We start from the raw sequence: 13,599 nt of genomic DNA, 5'->3' as shown, positions 1-13,599 counted from the left end.
TTAGTTATGGAATTTACGTTTCGGCTTCGTCTCATCAGAATCCGTCACTAACTTAATGATAGAATTATGCTAGCGCCAGATTCATGCCCTTTAGGAGAACAAGATCCGAAATAAAAAATACACCAGTCTGGAGACGCTGAAGAAAGCCATTGTCTGTGAGTGGGCCAAAATATCGGCAAGTCACATTCGGGCAACTTGCGATTCGTATTTCAGCCTTCGCAAGGCCATAGTTCTAAAAATCTCTAGAACAAAGCATTCACGAAAAATTACATAAAACGATAATATAAGAAAACTGATTTTTAAAGTGCCCTTAAGGTGAAGCAATGCCTAAAATAACAACAAAGGTTCGGTTATGCTCGGATATGTTCGGGCTACGTTCAGCATCTGTGCGCGGCTATAACGTACTATACCGATAGGAGATGGCACGCACACAAGCGTATCGTTCAGCAACCAGCTGACTGATTTTTGTACCACGTGTTTGATTTGTTTTGAAAAATAAAAAGGTACAAATTTTCCAATCGAATCGAAATTCCGTGAAGAGAATCTATTCATCTGCATGTACTAACATGCCTACATACAGTGATACAATTTCTAAGCAATCTGAGATAAGACATTTAAGTTACAAACGATTTTGTCTTGCGCGCCAATGCAATGTGTGATTTCGACGATGAATTACAAAGAAGAAGCAGAAACGGCGGCAGCCATTTCAACTGCCACCTTGTGACTCTGTTCAGCATGTCCATAAATACCGATAAACTCATAACACACACCATTAGAGATAGCCATATAGTTTATTCAGCAGAGTGGCTTTAATTTGATTGTTTTACAACTTTGTAGAATGTTACGTAACCTCATGATGTTATTCATAGATATATGAACATCAGTTCTCAAATACAAATTCAGGATATTTTTTCGTGAACTATTTCACGAAACTCGGAAATTTATCCACGAATCCTTTCAATCCTCGTGAGCTAATTCATAATTCCTGATAAATTTACCACGATCCACCATCCGTGCTCCTGAAATTGTTCAGAAAATCATGAAATATAATTCATGGATTCATAAGCAAATTCATTATTTCTAATATAATAGTAACGACTGACCATTCGTGCTCGTGAAATTGTTCACGAAATCGTTAAATACTCATGTATTCGTGAACTGTTTTATAGATCCTCGTCATCCTACAATAGTCACAACTTACCATTCGTGCTCGTAAAATAGTCCACAAAATCATCAATATTATTCATATATTCGTGAGCTGATAAATGAATCCTAATATAATAGTCACGATCCAATATCCGTGCTCGTGTAATAGTTCACAAACTCATGAAGTATTATTCATGGATTCGTGAACTGATTTATGATCCTAGTACATGATTTACGATCTATTTTTCATGCTTGTGATATTTAGAAGATATCCCTAATCATTTTCAATTTCATGCAACATGGTAATGAAGTTTTCACGTGAGTTATTCCAAAAAATGGAGTATTATTTGTGGAATCATGTTTCTTCCATGTTCCATGAAAATGTTCATCCGCTAGAGACCGGAAATAGGTACGAGCAGTAGACATAAGAAAACTGTTCGGACCTCGAACATCGTTATTTATTTTTTTTTAATTCATTTCGTTTATTTGACAGGCACAAATGGGTTAGCTTGGCGGTGCCAAATTCTTTTGTTTTTACATTTTGGATATCTTAAAACTAGAAGGTTACAATGTTGAAATATTTTTTTTACAAAAGAAAAGAAAGTTTACAGCTATCTTAAGACTAGAAATAAGATTCAATTGATATACAAGAGGGGGAGTAATAGTATTTTACGAAATATTTTACAGTTATCTTAAAACTAAGAATATAGTTTAGTACACAAAAGGGGGAACAAATATTTATGAGAAATTTCACAGATATCTTAAAACTAGGGATACAATTCTATTTACAAGATGGAGGACAAGAGTTTCAATAAAGAGTAAAAATTATAGCTATCTTAAAACTAGGAATACAGAATACAAATTTGATTTTGATAACGAAAACTTATGCTTGGTCAAGATATTCAGAGGGTGGCTTATTTCCACATCAGTGTAGCAGCAGTTGTATCAAGGACAGGGGAAAGAAGGCGTATGGTGACAGGGAAAGAAGAGCAAAACTTGCAACTTTCGCTCGAAGGGGGGGGGGGGGGGGGGGGATCAGCGAAACAAATTTGCGCCTCAGCCTAGTAAGTCGTCGAGTACCGGATTGGCGGATGGTATTCTTCGGACCCGCGGGGAATCCTTCAAAAGTCATCGGACCTCGAGTCGCTCTCGCTTCAGTTTCCTTCTATGCAAGCGTAGTGGTAAGGGCGACGGCGGTTACATAGTGGCACTCTGGAGCTGATCGGTTCCACAAGGCAGGAGAAACTTCTAAAAACGAGAAATAAAAGAGAGGGGCTAAATTGGGATATTTATCGTTTTTATGAAAGTATAAATAAGGGACTTATAGGCAGGGCAGGAAATATTCGAACCGAACCTATGTTCGAATACTTTCAAAGCGCGAAGCTTTGCGTTACTGGTTCGTATTCACAAGCTTCGCATCACAATCGCTTACCATCGTAATTGCGGACATTTGGGCGATACTTTTGCATGCTCTTCGGCGAGGACAAAGGAAGCTTCTTGTTTATTTCATTGATGTTCGGAAAGATATGTAAAAGCTTTTGCGTAGCTTTCGACGAACACGAGCTAAGCTCTTGGTTCGTGTGATCGATATTTTTGAAACAATTACACGGAGCTTCGAAGCGATGTTCGCGAACACAAAAGAAAGACTACCTCGAAGTATTTCAGAATCGCGAACACCGAAGGATTATTTTAATTTAGCATCGCGAGGGCCATCGCTAACATGTTCGCCGGACGATATTAGTTTTCTTTATTCAAATACCTACCTACTAGTTATGCAAAAAAAAGTATATTCTAGACAGAGGCCTTGTATTAAGGGTGGAATAGGTGAAAAATAATTGTGACAATGTGTAGCTTATGGATGCTGGGGTTAACTGAAAAGTGACGTAACAAGTTTATTTAAGATACCCTACTGATATATTACCAGTAGGGATAAAATCAAGATTTCGTGACAGGGCGGGGATAAATTTTCAAATGAAATAAATTAGGGCTAGAAAATGAAGTTAAACACAATGTACACAACGTATTGAGTGGCTCGCTTATCCTAGTCATGTTCCTATGTCAGTTTCTTGAGGATCCAGTTATGTCAGTTTCTTGAGGATAAAGATATCGATATCCATTCAAAGGAAAAAATCGATTATCAGTTAAATAAATAACGTCATGATGTGTATGATGAATCCTAGAAATAAATAGGGAATGTCAATAAACTCGACCATTCCCGATTCATATTTGGCAGTTCTGGTCGTTTTGTAAATCTTGTTTTCGACTAACAGTAAAACCATTTTGATTCAGAAGTATGTTTTAGAAGGGCGCATGTTTTTTAGTGCACTTATTTAAAAAAACGCTTTGAATCCATCTACCAGTGTGATGAGACATTTTTATAACTATTTTCGAATATTATATCGGTTGAGAACTTTTAGAACATGATATTTCGAGAAATTTTGAAAGTGAAATTAAATCAGTTGTAAAGTTATAGAAAATAGCCTTTTAAAATGAACGGATAATCGAATTATTACTAATACTTTATGAATACATTATCTAAGTTCTTCATTCAATGCAATATGTATGCAAAAAGTTAAAAACTGGATTTCCCTTGAGAACTGGGCCAAAAAATCGAAAAAAATGTGATGTAGATCCGAGAACTAGAACAGAAATTGTAACCCTTGGACCTCTGAAGTGCATGCGTACAAAATGCTATAGTCTAATGTTTGTTTTCATTCATTTCATTTAATAATTTTCAGTTGAGCAATTCTGTCGCAAACTGCATTGTGGAGCGAGGGTCATAACTTCCTAAATTTAAGTGTTCCTATTAATTTAGTACACTCTCTTTAACATAAACTACTCTAACGAATGAACGAATGGGAGTAGGTTCGATAAATTTTGAAAGAAGCCGTTAAATCAACCACTTAAGGGATTACACCACCGCAAAATTAAAAAAAATCGAAATTGATCTTGATTGATTTTATTATTCCATATCAACATTTGAATAGGGCTAATAAGATTTGTGAACAAACTTTTGTTTTGCTGATTTCTCTTAATTTGTTATCATTTCAACACAGAAAACATTTGAAATCGATTCTACCAAGGGCAAAGATGTTGATTCATGTGTATTTTTCATAAAATTCAACTCTGTAGCGGAAAAATTAGCGAAATAAGTTTGTTTACAAAAGTCTCATTAGCCCTTTTGAAGAATTACTATTGTATTGATCTTAAATATGGGTCTTCAAAATAATATATCAAAATATGGAATGCGACAAAAAGCGAATAATAATGGAAAGACAGTATTCGAAAAAGTTCGAGTTTAGAACGACTTTCATTCTACTTGGAGTTATTTATTTCGCTTCTCATTTTCCGAGATTTCCCTTACATAAAGCATTTCGGTTATAACTGATTCAAAAAAAAAATACGGGGGGCCCTAAAGATTTCTTTCTTTTATTTTTTATTAGTAAAAGTCAAATAAGGGAAGATTACATCATGGAGAAGATAAACCAAATTTTGTCCTTTTCAGAATTGTTTTTGGATTTCCAACAAAAAAAAATCACTAGAACATTGTTTGTAAGTTCTTTGCGTTTCTCCATCAGTAATTAGTTAACAAATACAATACAAACAAGTTGGAATATCATTCTCATTATTTATCACAAAACACATGTACAGGAGTCAGGAAATAAATTTCATAAAAGTGGAACATGTAATAAGTTTGACACTTCATTTATTAAGTGAACAGATTCTGTCGAAAATGTTTGAAAATAAATATTTTGTCTCTTGTGATTAGGTAATCAACCAATAAACATATAAAACAATATTATAAAAATCATTTGGAAGCTTTCCTCTTGGTTTGGTACAGATGCCAAGAAATTATAATTCAATTAATGACAATAATAATGGATTCAAGTATGTAGGTATTTGTTAATAAATTCATTTGGTAAAATTAAAAATAACGTTTAACACCCAAATCATCGCATATTATTGAGTGAATATGACTAGCTGATTTAGGAATGTTGCGCAAGAACGTTAGAAACCGCAACAAGTTGAAAACAAAGGCCAACGGACTACGCCTAACTACCCCTCAGTGGATGCAAATAACTGAAGCTCGCCGTCTAACTGAACTCGGACGTCAGCAGTGAGATTCCATCCGAAAATTGTTCTTTTTAGGAAGAATTTGTTTTAGATAGGGAGATTATTAAGAGAGGGGTAATGGTTTTAGCGTTAAAAAACACTATTTGCGATTTTTTTAGAAATTTGGGCGAAGCGAATTGATCAAAACTTTTGTACATTATAATGTATCATTTCATCCAAAAGAGTCATTTCACCAAAAAACATTTTTTCACGCTGAAACCCTTACCCCCTTAAACATACTTTATACATCTTCACCTAAACTCCTTGGCAGGGAAAATATACTCCGATTGAAGTAGAAAAGACGAGTTTGCAATCAAAGTAGCTAGTAAACATAATTGTATTCCGAAAAAAAGAATTTGAATTTCACTACCACTACGCTCATTCAAACTCGTGGCTCATAAATTGGTAAGGTATGCGACGCACCTAATCCCTAAATCCTAAATTATAATCTTAAAATAATCCATTTTATTTATACTAAAAATAAGATTTACAGTTTATGATTTTAAGACAGATAGTCACGTAGCGAACATGTTCGCGGTGGCCTCATGATGCTGATGCTTGAAGCGATATAAAACTTCGATGTTCGCGATTCTCAAATAAACGAGGCATTCGCTTTATATGTGTTCACCGAATATCGCTTCGAAACTCTGTGGAAATGTTCCAAAAACGCAAAAACCACGAGCCAAGAGCTTACCTCGTGTTCGACGATATGTGCTTCTAAGGTTAATGTGAACTTTTTCGAACATTGTAAAGAGCGAACTAGATGCGAAGCTCGCTTCGTCCGAGCAGAGATAAGTTTTACCCCTAAATGTTCGCAGCGATTGTGTCAAACTCATCGATTGCATGTGGTATGCTTGAGAAGGTGCTTCGTGAAGCTTCGAACAGCAATCAATTCATTTTTCGAAATTTTCCTGCCCTGCTTATAGGGGAAATCACGAGTTGCCAGCATATCTCGGACTGGTACATTGGGTGGTCTACCTCGAGCCCGGAGGGAATCCTTTAACTGAGACCTGGCGTCCAAATACCCGGCGCATACCCAGACAACGTGCTCGATGTCGTGATAGCCCTCGTCACAAGCGCACAGACCACTTTCCTCAAGCCCAATACGCCGCAAATGCGCATCCAAGGTGTAGTGATTGGACATAAGTCGGGACATTATACGAATAAAATCCCGACCCACATCCATCCCCCTGAACCAAGGCTTCGTTGATACCTTTGGGATAATCGAATCGTCCAAGTTCCCCATTACCCCACGAGGTTTGCCAACTGTTGAGCGTCCTCTGACGACAAATACTAAAAAAGTCGGCCTTTTCATTGCCCGGGATAGAACAATGAGAGGGAACCCAAACAAAGGAAATGTGATAAGATTTTTCAGATAACGTACACAAGGACTCCCGTATCTTCCCCAAAAAATACGGGAATTACTTTTTAGGCTTCACCGCACGAAGAGCCTCGATAGCTCTGAGGCTGTCCGAAACGATGAAGTAGTGATCTGTGGGCAGAGTGTCAATGATCCCAAGGGTGTACTGAATTGCAGCTAACTCTGCGACGTAAACTGAAGCGGGATCATTGAGCTTAAATGAAGCGGTGATAGTATTGTTGAAGATACCGAAGCCAGTGGACCCATCGAGATTTTATCCGTCAGTGTAAAACATTTTGTCACAGTCGACTTCTCGGAATTTATTATAAAATATATTGGGGATCATCTGCGGGCGTATATGGTCCGGGATTCCACGAATCTCTTCCTTCATGGATGTGTCGAAGAATACAGTAGAATCAGAAGTATCTAGGAAACGAACACGGTTGGGAATATATGAAGAAGGATTAATGCTCTGTGCCATGTAGTCGAAGTACAGGGACATAAATCGGGTTTGAGAATTAAGCTCGACGAGCCTCTCGAAATTTTGAATAACCAACGGGTTCAGAATGTCGCATCGGATGAGCAATCGATATGAGAGCTCCCAAAATCGTTTTTTTTTTAGTGGAAGAACGCCCGCCAGCACTTCGAGACTCATCGTATGGGTCGAGTGCATGCAATCCAAGGCAATGCGCAAGCAGCGATACTGGATTCTCTCCAGTTTGATGAAGCGTATGTTCGCAGCGGAGCGGAAACAGAAACACCCGTACTCCATCACCGACAATATCGTTGTTTGGTACAACCTGATCAGGTCTGCTGGGTGTGCACCCCACCATATTCTAGTTATTGTCCGGAGAAAACTGATCCTTTGTTGGCATTTCTGTTTCAGATACCTAATGTGACATCCCCAGGTACCTTTAGAGTCGAACCAGACCCCGAGATATTTAAATATGAAGACCTGATTGATCGTTTCACCCATTAATAAAAGCTGGAGTTGCGCCGGCTCGCGCTTCCTAGAAAAAACAACCAACTTAGTTTTCTCCGTGGAGAACTCGATACCCAGTTGAAGAGCCCAAGCATACAAATTGTCCAAGGTATCTTGTAATGGTCTTTGCAAGTCGGCAGCTTTGGGCCCTGTAACAGAGACCACCCCGTCGTCTGCAAGTTGCCTTAGCGTGCATGAATTAGCAAGACAATCGTCAATGTCATTCACGTAAAAATTGTAGAGTAGGGGACTTAGACATGAGCCCTGGGGAAGACCCATGTAGCTAAATCGCGATGTTGTTAAATCGCCATGCGAAAAGTGCATGTGCTTTTCAGACAAAAGGTTTAGCAAAAAGTTATTTAAAATTGGTGAAAGACCATGCTGGTGCAGCTTCTCTGACAGAATATTGATAGAAACTGAATCAAACGCCCCCTTAATATCCAAGAAGACTGATGCCATCTGCTCTTTGTTAGCATAGGCCATTTGGATTTCTGTAGAAAGCAACGCAAGGCAATCGTTCGTCTCTTTGTCTTTGCGAAAGCCAAATTGTGTATCTGACAGTAAGCCATTTGCTTCAACCCAATTGTCGAGGCGAAACAAGATCATTTTCTCGAACAACTTCCTAATACAGGACAGCATTGCAATCGGTCGATACAAGTTGTGGTCGGAGGCTGGTTTTCCTGGTTTTTGAATGGCGATGATCTTCACTTGCCTCCAGTCATGAGAGACAATGGTACCCTCAAGAAACTTGTTAAATAAGTTCAGCAAGAGCCTTTTTGCAGTGTCAGGCAGATTCTTCAGCAAGTTGAATTTGATTCTGTCTAACCCTGGGGCGTTATTGTTACATGACCAAAGAGCAAGTGAGAACTCCACCATCGAAAACGGTGTTTCGTTCGCGGTATCGTGAGGAGACGCGGCGCGGTACGTTTTCTGTACCGGGACAGAGTCCGGACAGATCTTCTTGGCGAAAGCGAATATCCAACGGTTTGAATATTCCACGTTCTCGTTGATTGTTATTTATTTGATAAGGTTCAGTGTGATGTCCGAACAGAAAACAAGAACTGCGCTGAGCACCACAAATCGTGTTAGTGGTATAGTTCACAAGATATTGCGAATCACACTTCTACGATCCAGTTTATGTTGTCACGTTACTCCCAGAAAAAAAAAACTGATAGCAACCAAAAAATTACAGATCGCGATAAGACGATAAGAATATAAATTACGAATACCATAATAAAACTGCTGATAACATGAACAAATTTCATATTATTCCACGTATCAATTTCGAAAGTAAGCTCAGGAATAAAATATAACAATAACAGAAATTGCAAAAATCATGACCGATATCCTTAAATCATGAATATAAATCACACAACTTGTGACAAAAATATCAAAACTCGTAACTAAGATCCTGAAATCATGAACAAAAATAAACAAAAATCTCTACTCGTGACTAAAATATCACGAAAACGTGAGTAGAAATTATGAAAATCATGACAAAGTACCTGAAATCGTGAACATAAATCACATTTCTCGTGATTAAAATATCAAAAATCTTGACTAAGATGCTGAAACCATGAATATGAATCACTCTACTTATGACCAAAACATCACGAGAACGTGAATAGAAACAAAGAAAATCGCGACTAAGATCCTTAAATCAGGAACATAAACTTCGCTAGTCTGACAGAAAAATCCGATATCTACTATCTGCTGTGTATTCCCAAATTATAAACAAGAATCATAACAAAAACTAAACATGTCCAGGGAACAACAACGCAACGGTAATCGAATCAAACATTCGAATTTAATGCAGTTTATATGCGGGGCGAATTAGTTTTTTGGAAACACAAATAGTTACAGGAAAACGAGTTTTATTATTCATAATGTCAGTAACTTGGTCATTGTTTTCGTAAATCTTTCAGTTCACGAAATCGTGATTATTTTTATGAATTTATGAACGGAATTTTTCCGTGAACATATCAAAAACTAATGGTTTAGGCGCAAAAAAAGGTTTGTCTTCCTAAATACAGCTTTGGGGCCATAGTGCAAACATGTTTCGGAAACGTTTGATAATTCATCAAATAGTATTGAAGTTCACTCACCTGAAAGCCGATTATGCTTCGATGTAGCTCGTGTGGTTCAGATTGTACCTTTGGGAGACTCTAAACATTATCGATCCAGCGGACGTTGAAGAAAATTGGTCTTCAAAATTGGTTTCTGAAATACAAAAATGAAAATTTTCGGTTATTGTTTACGATGCATCTATTGAACCAGTTCAGTTTTACTAATTATTTATTGAGTAGTTTTAGAATCGCGATTAAAAGAAATATAACAGCTACACTTTATTTATTCTGAAGCATCGCCTCTAGTGGTCGGATTTGAAGTATTTTCCCAGCTATTTGTTTTGTAATATATACGTGCTTCAGTGGTGAAAGTTTCGTCTCGATGCGAGCAATAGCATAGCATAGCATAGCATAGCACGAACACCTGCACAAATCATAGATCGAGTTGCAGAATTGAGAATATCCGTTGTCATATCAGACTTCGCCACGATCTACAATGACGTAGACCCGCTCAACTGCACACACCTGGCCACGTCCTTACAAGCGTTTTTATTTTATAATAGTCCTATCATCTACTTAAAGAAAACGCTCGGAACCGAAACAGTTTTCATAGATGACGGAGATATCAAAAGGTGAAAAAAAAATTTTTCGCAAATTTTAGTATAAAATAGAAAGAAAAAAACAAACAAAGTAAATAGGATGGATCTCACCAACAAATTAGGACACTGCAGCCTGTACACCGGCCTGGGCACCATGTCGCAATCTCCAACCGCCTTCCGGACAATTCGCTAGAGAAACGACAGCCTGCAACTGCATTGGACATTGACGTGCACAATTTTATTGTTCTTTATCTCCGCCTCTGACAGTCAAACGGAAGGAAAGCGCAGCTGCGATCCAGTATGGTTACGGAACAGTTGGGGGGGAGGTCAACACTTGTCGCTGTTAACGAGCAGCATGAGCATTATGTTATTTATTTCTTCATTGTTCATGTTATTGCTCTATTTTCAGGACATATATTATTATGTCCACTAAATGTTTTGTTTATTATACACATATTCATTCCACGCGAAGTGATCAAAAAAGATGCAAATTGCCAAAACCCTTGATTTTCTTTTGATTATATCTCCGGTTCTATTTACAATAGAATCCATCCGAAAAATGGTTTTTGAAGAAAATTGTTCAAGGAGCCTAGTAAAAATATTAACTTTTCGCGGCAGTGACGCCAACTATGCGATTTTTTCAGTTAAATATTAAAAGTTATATTTTCTTTTATTTCAAATATTTTAAATTTGATGATTCTAATGCCATCGTGTTCCTCACATATTTTTACATGAAAAAAAAACACATATAATCTCAATATAATTTGAGGGCATCCTGAGATGCACTGTTTTGAAGGGAAGAACTCGAATTTTCTCATATAATTTTTTTTATTATTATTGGCCAAAATTGAGAAGATCTTCAAACGGTCATAAAAATTGACCCTGATCTGTTAAAAGGAAACCAAAAACGTAGTGTTTCATCATTTCTCGTGTACTTCACGATGTTGTGCGCTTGCGATTTTATTTGGGAAATAGCGTTTTTTATTGCTTCAAAATATCGCTGATTTGCCATTTTGCTGAAAAAATCGTATAGTTGGTAGCACTACCGCCAAAAACTAATTTTTTTCTAAACTCCTTGAACAATTTTCTTCAAAACCGGTTTGGCTCTAGAGTAAATAGAAACGGAGATATGATCAAAAGAAAATCAAGGGTTTTGACAATTTGTCAAAACGGGGGAGGGGGGGGGCGCTGCTCCCATGGCCCGAGGGGTGATTCAATAGACACAAAAATTTGTGTTTTTATATATTGGCCCTAGATGAACAATTCCTCCAAATTTGGTTCAAATCCGTGAAGGTCGATTACACGTGCCTTGATCACTGTGCATAGAAATAGAATACATGGGAATTGAGAGGGACCATCAAGCCATCTGATTGAAACGATTTGGACAGGAAGAGTGGAGTAGCCAGGTTCTTGTTGCTAACATTTCGTGAACATTGCGCGGAATTTTCTCCCCACCTATTGAGGCTACTTTTTATAACAATGGCTTGCATTGGGGTTGGCTTATATAGTCTTGTTATTGGAAGCAAAATCTTCTGTAGTACATGTAAGCGAAGTCATTTTCCGACCACGCAATTCCTTCATACATAGCATGCTGAGTATGGTCAAAGAGTAATGCTTGAACACGTCATGCTTGTCGTGTAAAGATTGCTCAGTGCTATTGAGAGTGTTCCCGTTACAAAGGTGGTAGTACCACCGCCACCACTACATCTACTGACCACCCCGTTTCAAATGACACCCATACTTAATATGGTTTTCACTGTTTTGAAGTAACCGGAAGCCACCATATTGGTTTTCGAAAATGGCGACAAAAATCACTTTTCGCTGTTTTGCAGTAACAGAAAACCGCAAACTTGGTTTTCAAAACTGCATAAATAATCAATTTCGGACTTCTTCTCACCAATCCCTTTCAAATGACACCTATATTGATGGTAGTTTTCACTGTTTTTTGGAAACGGGCAGCCGTAATCTTGGTTTTCAAAATGGCGTCAATCATCAATTTCCGTCTCCTGCTGACACACCCCTTTCAAATGACACCCATATTGATGACGGTTTTCACTGTTTCTTTGGAACAGGAACCCGCCATTTTGGTTTTTCAATTGGCGTCAAAAACCAATTTCCGGCTTTTGCTGATCGCTAGCGCTTTACAATGACGCCATTATTGGTGGTGGTTTGCACTGCATTGTGATAACCGGAAGCTGCCCTCTTGGTTTTGGAAATGGCGTCAAAAATCAATTTCTGTCTTCTATTTCGAATGACACCAAAATTTTATGATGCTTTTCACTGTTTTGTGGTAACCGAAAATCGCCATCTTGGTTTTCAAAATAGCGTCACATGTCCATCCGTACGGAACCGGTGCCGGAATGGCCATAGCTTGAGGGAGCTGTAGAACCGTATGATTGGAAGAACTTCGCATTTCGTATAAAGCTATGAACCCAAATAGCTGGAATGATAGTAAAATATATACATTTTCTTAGGTTCTCCCGGATGAGTACTCAGGTGGCCAAGATTGGTCCAATTCATGTCTATTGTGAAGGATCAATGGGAAATAGTCATATGTAGCAAATTTCAAAACACAATAACTTAAATTTATAGGGTGTTTCTTCAAATCTCGTCCGTCACCCCACTGGGATGCTAGATATACCCCACGGGAATTCGGATTAATTCCGGAACCGGTCTACGAATTTTAACGCTACTCGGTACATAGAAACTGGACTAAATTCCAGATCTTTTCAAGCCGGTTCCATCTAATTGACGAAATGAGAGCAACATTAAAACAAAATTTTCAGAAAAATTTTAACCTGGTACTGTAAAGGTTAATCGAAACATTGGATAGTTATTACTAAAATTTGCACGACATTGAACGTAAGAACCAATGTTGGAGAGACTTGACCAAGATTTTATGGGGGGACTTGACCAAGCGGCAATAAGCTGAAGAAATTCCTGATATTTATTATGCAATGGTATCTACTATTAATGTTAATCACGCCACACAAAAAAACTCACCTGAAATATCAGTCTATTTTTTTAGTATTAGTAATCAAAGTTAACTGTAATATGGATAATTTCGTAACGTGTGAACATACAATGTAAGCAGTACAGATAATCCTTCAAAAGAAATACATTACAAAAAATCGAAATTTAAGAAACGCAACTCTTTTATATTTTTTACTGCTACCAGGACCTCGATAATGTGGAAAAAAAAGGATTACAGTATGTTTTATGTCTTTGTCCTGATTTTTCAATATTCTCTTGGTCATGTCTTCCCGCAGTGGGGAGACTTGGCCAAAAAAACGTTGACAGAAAAACTTGTATAACTTTTGCAAAAATAAATTA

General features: G+C 37.6%; 1 protein-coding gene across 2 annotated transcripts in view; it reads right to left on the bottom strand.

Annotated features, from left to right (window-relative positions):
* LOC131684683 (soluble guanylate cyclase 88E) overlaps positions 1-13,599 on the bottom strand; it is a 215,018-nt gene that overhangs the window by 127,641 nt on the left and 73,778 nt on the right. For both annotated transcript variants that reach the window (XM_058967765.1, XM_058967764.1), the window contains exon 2: positions 9,707-9,821. The gene's annotated coding sequence lies outside the window, so the exon portion shown is untranslated. The remainder of the gene's footprint in view (positions 1-9,706; positions 9,822-13,599) is intronic.

This window comes from Topomyia yanbarensis, chromosome 2, assembly GCF_030247195.1.
Source record: "Topomyia yanbarensis strain Yona2022 chromosome 2, ASM3024719v1, whole genome shotgun sequence".
In the NCBI taxonomy this organism is placed as follows: domain Eukaryota; kingdom Metazoa; phylum Arthropoda; class Insecta; order Diptera; family Culicidae; genus Topomyia; species Topomyia yanbarensis.
The sequence above is the reverse complement of the archived record's forward strand: the minus strand, read 5'-3'. Positions and strand labels throughout refer to the sequence as shown.